Source organism: Carlito syrichta, unplaced genomic scaffold (genome assembly GCF_000164805.1).
Source record: "Carlito syrichta isolate Samal-C Ts95f unplaced genomic scaffold, Tarsius_syrichta-2.0.1 Scaffold308685, whole genome shotgun sequence".
Classification (NCBI taxonomy): domain Eukaryota; kingdom Metazoa; phylum Chordata; class Mammalia; order Primates; family Tarsiidae; genus Carlito; species Carlito syrichta.
In genome coordinates, this window is record NW_007252781.1 from 66125 (window position 1) to 76871 (window position 10747).

Below are 10747 nucleotides of genomic sequence, written 5' to 3' on the forward strand. Positions count from 1 at the left end.
ATAGCATACTATATAGGAACAGAATCAGGTCCTGGAATGAAAATAATTGTGAACAGGAAAGGCCATTTGTTTCTGATTTATTTAGGAGATTTTATCAAAGGATTAGATAAACCTCTTTTAATTTACTAAACAGTAGCCAATATTAGCAGAGTTATGGTAATTGGAGATACAGTTCAGTTGTGAGAAAAGACATCAAATGTTTCTTTTCCATTTTACCTTATCTTTAACCTGTCGTTCTATTTCCCTTCTCCTGAAATTAAATATCAATTCAACTTCTTTGACTCTCATTCACTCAGAAGCCCACTTCGACTTTGTTTTCATGTGATTACCCCTTGAAATTGCTCTCCTTAAGTCAATAACTTTGTAATTCTAAATTGAATGCCTGGCCTTCATGCCTTCTTGCTTGATCTCTAAGTTGCTCCCATCCAGCCTCTTGGATCCATCTTTTTTCCTTGATATACCACTTTTTCCTGTCTAACCTTTTTCAGTCTCTCTCTCTCTCTCTTTTTTTTTTTTTTTTTGAATCAGAGTCTCACTCTGTTGCCCAGGCTGGAGTGCAGTGGCCTGCTCACCGCCACCCCAGCGTCAACCTGCTGGGCTCCCGTGATCCTTCCGCCTCAGACTTCCAAGTAACCAAACTACAGGCACATGCTACCGCACCCGGCTAATTTTTGACTTTATGGTAGAAACAAAGTCTTGCCAAGTTGCCCAGGCTGGTCTTGAACCCTCAGCCTCAGTCAATCCACTTGCCTACAGCCTCCCAAGTGCTGAGATTACAAGCTGAGCCATTTCAGTCTTTTTAACTGGCAATTTCTTCTCAGACCATTTCTTTTTTTTTTTTTTTTTTTGAGTTGGAGTCTCACTCTGTCACCCAGACTGGAGTGCAGTGGCTGCTCCCGGCCACCACAGTCTCGACCTGCTGGGCTCCGGCGATCCTTCCACCTCAGCCTTCCAAGTAGCTGGAACTACAGGTGAGCACTACCATGCCCGGCTAATTTTTTTGATTTTATTATAGAGATGAGGTCTCACCAAGTTGCCCAGGTGGGTGTCGAACCCGCAGGCTCAGTCAATCCACTCACCTCAGCCTCCCAAAGCGTGGGATTACAGGCTGAGCCACCGAGCCCGGCTCAGACCATTTCTTAAATGTAGGAGTTCATCATGAAAATAACATTAACACTCGTCTTTATCCGTTGGGATTCGTTTTGGCACATGTGGCTTCAACAAGGCAGAAATTCATTTCTTGTTCACAGAAAGTATAGGAATCTGTCCCCAAAGTCTTTCAGAATACATTATTCTAATAAAAGGCTTCCATCTGCCAGTTCACCTAATGGTGCAAACATCATGCCCTGTAGCAGTCTGGAAGAAGGAGGAAAGACAGAAGGAGAAAGGAGCACTTTCTTCTTTTAAGGATCATAATTGGGTGTTCCATATAGCACTTTTGCATAGCCACAACTTAATCACATAGATAAACCTAGTTGCAAGAGAGGCTGAGACGTGTCAACTTTTAGCTTGGTACAGGACTATTCTAACTAAAATTAGGATTTTACTAATAAGGAGGTGAGAGAGAATAGATGTTGAGGTCCACAATTACCAGTCTCACCAAGCCATGTGTTCTCATTCTACAGTGAGTACCCTTTGTCCTTGGTTGATCTGATAATCACCATAGTTTCAACTACCATCAATAGCCTTAAACAAGATAAAGACATTCAGATTAAGTTAAAACTTCTTAGTTTTGCATATAACCTCTTTCACCAATTGGTCTATTTTCAACCTCTGCAGTCATTAATTCTACATGATAATCGCATTGAATTTCTCACTGGTCTTGGAATACCAGGTCCTTTAAAGATTCTGTGCTTTTTCATATACTACCTAAATGACACTTCATTTGTTCCTTTAAGAACGCTCAAATAATGCTTCTTCTGTGAACCCTTCCCCATTGTCCACCATGGAATGAATTTAATTGTCCTCTGAACCCTCATAGTTTTTGTTCATATATCAAAAACACATGGTCTATCCCTAATTCTAACATTATATAATTGTGGCGCTAGGTAGTGAATTCCATTGAGCCACAGTTCATTTATGTAATATGTCCTGTCCTACATAAGAATATCTCACCCATTCCAATATTATACAGATACATTTAAAAGTTTTCTCACATATTTTATGTTTTCTTCTTTCACATTTATATACAAGAGTGCAAAAAAATGTATACATCTTTTAAGAGATGTTATTTATATATTACTTTATGAAGTTGAATTACAGTAATAATATGTAGTATGATGTTCGCTAGACTGTAACTTCTGCCATTTTCTTTGACTGTCCTGCCTGTCGCATGGTGATGCTAGCATTCATTTGATTAATGCCACCTTTTGAGCAAATGTCATACTTAAAATGTGTATACTTTTTTTTGGCATCCTCCTATATTTAATTAATCTAGAATTTATTTTAATATGCTATGAATTTTCTAATCTTAAAATTCGAATAGTTACTTTTTTAAAGGGGTAGGGTGAGTCTATCTTTAATTATTAGTTACAGCCGGGCTCGGTGGCTCAGCCTGTAATCCCGCGCCTTTAGGAGGCTGAAGTGAGTGGATTGCCTGAGCCCGCAGGTTCGAGACCTGTCTGGGCAGCGAGACCGCATCTCTACAATAAATCAAAAAATCAACCGGGCGTGGTAGTGCATGCCTGTAATTCTGGCTACTTGGAAGGCTGAGGCGGAAGGATCGCCGGAGCCCAGCAAGTCGAGGCTGCGGTGGCCGGGAGCGGCCATTGCACTCCAGTCTGGGCGACAGAGTGAGACTCCAACTCAAAAAAAAAAAAAAAAATTATTAGTTTCCATATATTTTATAAGTGTTGTTAGTTTAGCCATGTATTTCATTCCAATTATTTTCGAATTTTTAAGGTATTCTTTGCTGACAAGTACAGATTAATTTGTGCAAGTATTCCATAGGCAAAAAAGAATGTATATTTTTGTATTTATAGGTCAATATTTTCAATATTGTCAAGGTTGTTGATGGCATTATTTAAAAATTCCAAATCTTTTCCTGTTTTATGCAATTGTCCTATCATGTTCTGAAATATTTATGTGTACATATATTTATGTGTGCATACATATTTGTATGTATGTGTGTCTATGTATATATAGTGAGATTGTACTCTGTGATCTTGTGTGCTTGTATGTGTATGATCTCTGCACTTTAGGAATTTTGTTTTGTATAGTTGTTTCCTTTATTATCTACTGCATGAAAATTTGTGACGGTCATACCTTCTTCATCAATTGTACTTTTATCATTATGTAATATTCTTCTTATTCCTGCTTCCTCCTTTTGGAATTGAATTCCAACCTTGTCAAATATTACCATCACTCCTGATTTTCCTTTCTTTGCATTTGCCTAGATATCTTGACATGCCATTTTATTTTCATCATTTTTGCTTAGACTATTTTTCTAAAACAATAGAATTTTTAAACACATTTTTCTTTGACATTTACATTTTTATTTTATAGGTTTCCTCTTTCTATAAGTCTTGCATATCCTTTTATTTTCTAAGTTTCTTTTTTACTTTATCTAGAAGACTTTCTTATAAATAATAGATTGTTTTAAAAACTCAGGTAATTTTATATTTGCTTTTAAATATTGTTTTATCTTTCCTTAACTTCTGCTCACTTACTCATGATGGCCCATCTCCTTTAATCTGTAAGTTCTATTTAGGCTATCCATTTCAAAATAGGGCTTAGTTGAATGAATTAGTGAATGAACAAAAAGGTATTAGTCTGAAAATTTTTCCAGAAAGTAATGATTTTAAATATTTCTGCCAGAGATAAAAATGCTAGATTGGGGATTTTGATCCTGAGTCAGGAATATAAAAGACGTCCACCTATATTTTAATTTTACATCCGGGTAAATCAATCGCCACTTTTAGCCTGCAGGTATCTCTTATGTTGTCCTTTAGTATGTCAGAGTACATGAGGAAAACCTCAATGAACGATTCTTTTCTTATGTTCAGGAGCTGTATTTTATATTCAGTACTTAACAATAGCCCCGTCACATGATAATGACCCAATAAATTTTTGTGAGTTAAGAAATCTACATATTAAAGGGAACTTTTCAAGTCATCTATTTCAATCTCCTACAGAATGCATAAATCCCTTCTATATCTGGTGATATAATTAATTAAGATGTCATATTCAGTTTTTAGTAAAAGAAAATACATTTTTTATTCAAGTACTGTGTTTATATATTTACTTCATTTCTGGAAACACTTTAGAATAAAGAATTAGAAGTTTCTCAAAATATTATAAAGATAATCAATGATTAACAGAGTTTCTTTAATAAAGATGGGAACATGTTATGAACTGATTTTTCAGGTGAGACTATAGTAGTATGGGGGTTAGATAATGTGATGACAAGGAATTTACCTGGGGATGAAGCTCACAATATTTCTCTCACAAGTTCTAACACCTAATTCCACACATCACTTACTATTCATTCTGGGATAATGATACCGCAGTTCATAAATAAACATGAGCCAGGCTAGGTGGCTCAGCCTGTAATCCCACGCCTTTGGGAGGCTGAGGTGAGTGGATTGCCTGAGCCTGCGGGTTCAAGACCCGCCTGGGCAGCGAGACCTCATCTCAACCGTAAATCAAAAAATTAGCCGGGCGTGGTAGCGCGCGCCTGTAGTTCCAGCTACATGGAAGGCTGAGGCTGAAGGATTGCCGGAGCCCAGCAGGTCGAGGCTGCGGTGGCTGGGAGTGGCCACTGCACTCCAGTCTGGGCGACAGAGTGAGACTCCAACTCAAAAAAATAAATAAATAGTTCCATCCAGGTTGCTGCGAAATTCATGATTTTGTTCTTTTTTATGGCTGCGTAGTATTTCATCGTGTATATGTACCACATTTTTTTAATCCAGTCCTCTTTGGACGGGCAGCATGGCTGTTTCCAGGTTCTTGCTATTGTGAACAACGCTGCGATAAACATGCGTGTGCAGGTATCTTCTTTATAGAGTGATTTGTGTTCTTCAGGATATATTCCCAGTAGGGGGATTGCGGGGTCATATGGGAGGTTGGTATTTAGAGCTTTTAGGAATCGCCACACTGCTTTCCATAGAGGTTGCACTAGTTTACACTCCCACCAACAGTGTAGAAGTGTTCCCTTTTCACCACACCCTCTCCAGCAGCTGTTATTTTTTGACTTATTGATAATTGTCATTAGAGTCTATAATACTGAGTGACCTCTCACAGAAACAAAGATCCGAGTATCACATGTTCTCACTCATATAATGGACCTTAAATATCCAATGCAATACTATATGAAAATGACTGACAGTACTGGGAAACTATGGTGGGGGAAGGGAGATGGGATTAACAGTAGCAAATATCTGTCTGGGAACGGAGAAACACCCCATATCAACAGGGTGCCTGAATGAAATGCAATTGTATACCTAACCCTTAACTGTACCCCACAACTTCATAATAAAAAATAAATAAATAATTAAAAATAAATAAACAAACAAACAAACATGAGACTATAGAGCATTTGCTTTCCATTATTTTCCCAGCGCTGTTACTGACTAGTTACACTCTGACATAGGTTCTCCAACAAAACAAAATACATTTCCAGATTAGTTAGCCTATGCCAGGGGTTCAGTTGGTGAATCGGAACAGAAGACCCATGCAGCCAAGTTTACTAATCTCACATCGTTTCCAGGAAAGCCTGAAATAAAATGATACCCTATCAATCTAAGTACATGCATAATGCAAAAGTCACCAATTAAATCTGTTATTTTCAAACAATGTAATACAACATTTACTATTTGCTGAGACAGCTTGGAAAGTAGCAACATTTAAATTTTGGTAGCCATAAAAATAATATAAGTTGCTCATACGTGATAAAATTTACACAGACACCGTTTCTGAGTACCTTATATTTTATTTATTTGTTATATATTTATTAATTCACTTATTACCTTTTTCAATGAAATTTTAAATACATCATAAATCTCGTTTAATGAATTGGAGATGAGGGCAGGAAGAACCTTAAACATCAGCGAGAACAACAGTTGGGTGAGGAACTTGCACCTGAGAAGGAAATTCCAATTTATTCTTACACAAGAGCTGGACATTGTGTCTTCCATTTCCACATAGTAAAAGAAAATTCAAAACCACTGAAGGAAGATAATTTGAGAACCTGCCAGGTTTGAGCTGAGAAATGCTCAGCGACTGAGCAGTGGTCTCTCTATTCACTGGCTTATTGCTGAAGATGGGTAAGTGATGATTGCAACAGAGTACTTTGGAAAATATTTGCTAAATTCACCTTTGTCTCAATCCCCAACAGGTCTATGACCTCAAGGTTGCATGCCCACATAAGCTGTTGCAAAACTGCACTAAAGTATCTCCTTTCCAGATAAAGCAAATGGAGCAAACAATTGGTGAAGCAAAGGGAAGGCCAAGAGGTATTCATTAAACTTCCTGCAATTTCTCTGTAGGGCTGGAACTTTTCAAATAAAAAGTGTAGGAGAGAAATAAATATAATTGATTCAAAAACCAAAAAACATGTGTCACCTATTGATCACATCTTGCTTAGAAGAAGGAAAGACCCAATGTTTAATGTTGGTACCAGTTAAGAGTATTTTCATAAGTATGTAAATCCAGTGTAATCACTTAGGAATCAAAAAGGTTGAATAAATAGAGAATAATACATGTTTCTGATTGCTATCCTACATATATAATGATTAGTAAATCATATAAAAGTTAATATTGCTTGCCAGATGTGGTGCCTCAGCCTGTAATCCCAGCACTTTGGGAGGTGAAGGTGAGAGGATTGCCTAAGCTCAGGGGTTGGAGACCAGCCTGGGCAACTTGATGAGACCTCGTCTCTACAATAAATCACAAAAAAAAACCTGGCCAGGCATAGTGGTGTGCGTCTGGTCTGTAGTTTCAGCTACTTAAAAGGTTGTGGTGGAAAGATCACCTAAGTGCAGCAGGTAGAGGCTGCAGTGGCCGTGAGTGTGCCGCTGCACTCCAGCCTGGGCGAAAAGAGTGAGACTCCAACAAAAAAAAAAAAAAAAAAAAAAGATAATATTGCTAATAGAAAACTGAGATGTAGACGTGGATAGGCAATTCACAAAAGAAGATAGTCAAATGGTCACTCAACATTTAAAAATCTCTTTGTGCTAGTAATCAAAGGTGTGAAAATTAAAGTAATTGTCAATATTTTGATCATGATATTCAGCATTAGTGAGAGAAAAGAATAAAAATAAACACATGTAATTCCATACATCAGAGGTAAATTGACACAATCTTTCTGGAAAGTTACTTGCAATATATATTTTTTTCTTTATTCTTTAAATTGCCAAAAGTTTTATTTCCTCCAGAAATTCTGCTTCTAGTAATTTATCCTATAAATTAAGAAATAATATTATAAATACATATTATAATTATAATAGACTTTATAATAATATATAAAATAAGTAATATAAAGTAATTTTATAAAGTAAGTTTACATTATTCATATATAATGTATAATACAAAGGGGCTTCCCCAAAAAAACAGAATTTGTGTATTAAAAATTATGTATTTATTTTGACATGTCTAAACGGTCACCTTCAAGGTACTCTCTGTTTGAAGCAATACACCTATAGAGAGATGCTTTTTCTAATGCTCAAAATAGCTTTAGAACTCCTCAATTTTGATGTCTTTTAGTGTTTCTGCCATTTTTTGCTTCACCTCTTCCACATTGGCAAAACATTTCCCTTTGAGGACTTTACTCATCAAGGAAACAAACAAAAACAGTCACTTGGGGCAAGAGCAGGTAAATAAGAAGGGTAAGGCACATGGGTCATGTTGTTTTTGGTCAAAAACTACTGAACACTCATCGTGGTGTGGGTAGGTGCATCATCATGGTGGAAGACACAGTCACCTGTTTACCACTACTCGGAATGTTTCTTCTGCAATGCAGCCTCTCACAACAACACTAGCTCGGACGCTAATGCTGAAGGGTTCCTAGAACACTTGCCTAGCGGGGAAAGCCCTCCAAAAGCCAATTCCAGTTTTTTGGGGAGGGTCCTCCTCTTATATATGCAAAAAATGTTTATGTAGAAGGATTTTAATTTCAGTATTCTCTTTAAGAGAAAAAGGTTGGAAAAATCTAAATGGGAAATGACAGGAACTTATTTCACTAAATTCTCATGAGAGATATTCTATAGTCATTAAAAAGCAAATTACACGGGGAGACACCTCTTATCAGCAAGGGTGCCTGAACGAAACATATTTGTATACCTAACCCTTAACTGTACCCCACAATATCACAATAAAAAATAAAAAAGAAAAGCACAATAAAAAAGAAAAGCAAATTACAAAAAATAATATTATAAAAGAATGTTAAATAATATGGACAAATCTTCATGATACAATGTGAAAAATACCAGATATTAAAACATGTACAGGATAACAAGAAAAACATAAAGCAAGATACTAGCTGCTCTGCTGCTTGTGTTGAAATTATAGGTGGCTCTAATCTTTTCTATATTTCCCAAAATGTCTACAAATAACATGGGTTACTCTCATTATTTAAAACCACAGTCAATGCTGTTAACTAAGTATAAATGATTTCATTGTCCATGTGTTCCCATAACGATGTACCAGCTCATTGCTACTTGGTGAGGTATTGGGCACCAATGGAAGTTTAAGCAGGAATATCAAGTCACATGCATCAGTGGGGCCCAGGGTGGAATTCAAGAATCAAAGTTTCAGCTCTATGTAAAAATGATATGTAGCATTGAGATTTTTTCCTATACTTCAAAAAAAATTTAAAAGGCAACCTAGAAAATCATCTGTGACTGAGAAATAGCATAGTAGAAACAGTGGTTCTAGCATTTGGAGACACGTTAGACATAGGCCCAGTTTAAACATAGGCTTAAACACAGAGGTTACCTATGAAGTCATGGTAATTTCAAGGATGACTATTTGCTCAAAATATTGCCTCATGGTCACCATTTGAGTGAAAAATGTGCTAGGTAAGAAAGATAAAGGTAGTCTCAGATAAATTACAAATGTACCCTCAAACAGTAATTCCAAATTCCAACCAGTGACCAGAAACTCTTGGGGACATTTGGTTAAAATGTCTCTATGTGGAGACTCTGATGTAATAAACCTAGGTTAGTACCGAGAAATTAATCTAGGTTAGTACCAAAGAAATCTGCAATCTTAAATGATCATCATGTAGGATATTGTGTGTAATGGTTAAACAGAAATGTCAGCTGAGCTACCACTGCATATTTTTTATCCCCTGTGGGGAATCTGTGATCAATTTAAAAGATAATCCCTGAGTCATATTAGTTAGCTGGTTCCCTTGGTTCCTAAATACAGAGGAACTAGAATTCCAAGTGCATATATCTTTAATAGTTCATTGCATACTTTCAGTTTGATTTGTATAATAAAATATATTTTTCATGCCATAGTGTGGAATTAATAACTTTCAATTATCCTTTCTATTAGCTTCTTAAAATCATGAGTTAACTAACCTTTTTAGATGCTGTTTTGTATATTCAAACAAAAGGAAGGTACCTTTTTATTTTATTTGAAGCAGTGATGCCTGAATATTCAAAATTGTGAAGTCTGAATGTGCAAAATCAGATATATAACATTTTTTACTAAACAATACCTAGGAAAGCATTTTTTTAGACTTACATATTACATATCACCCAGGAATAGTCTCTGTGTTTCTGCTCTTTGCACATTGACCAATAATTGACCATCAGATTATCTTCTTTAGTGGTTTTACACTGTGGCTTTACTTCAAGGCCTAGGGATTCATTTGATCCTCTGTGTGCACATAAGGGGGTCGAGTTAAAGTCTGAGGATTGGGATCCTCCCATTCCCCCATCCTTTATTCCATGACTTTTGCTACTCTCAGTCTTGCCTCAAAAGTTCTATTCAAGAATTTTGCACATTAAGTTTCTGTGTGTGCCTTTATTGGAAAATGAGTTCTCATTTTAAAAGGGGGATATTCAAGACTAATAATCATTGGATTTGTTCATCCAAACTTATAAAAATTAGCCTTTCTGTCCGACTGATTATTCTGAATCAAAGCTGAATAAGAGCTTATTATTAGTGAAGGAAAAAGGAATTCAAACAGACAAGTTACCGGCATTAATGGCTGAAAAGTGCCAAAAATTGCCCAAGGGCTTCAGAAAGTCTTTTCTGGTTGTTGACATTTAAAGTGAAGTATGAAAATTAATAGCAATTTGTCAGACAACTTTGGGAGGAAGATATTGCTGGCAATGAGAACATGATATAGAAAGTCCTGACCTTTTGAATAATGCTGCAGTGAACATGAGTGTAGAGATATCCCTTTGAATCCTGATCTTAATTATTTTCAATATGTACCCAGAAGTGAGATTGTTGGATCATATGGTGATTCTATTTTTAACTTTTTTGAGGAGCCTCCACACTGTATTCTAGGGTACCTGCACCAGTTTACATTCCCACTGATATTGTACAAGGGCACTACATGATCATACTCATATGTGCTATCAAAATAGTCAAGCTAATTGAAGCAGGAACTAGAATGGCGATTGCTGGGGATGAAAGGTAGGGAGAAATGAGGATAAAGTTACATTTATACTAGATTAGTAAGTTCTTAAGATCTGATGTACAACATGGTGCCTATAGTTAACAATATAGTATTATGCACTTAAAAATTGGTTAAGGGAGTAAATCTCATGCTAAATGTTCTTGCCACAAAAAA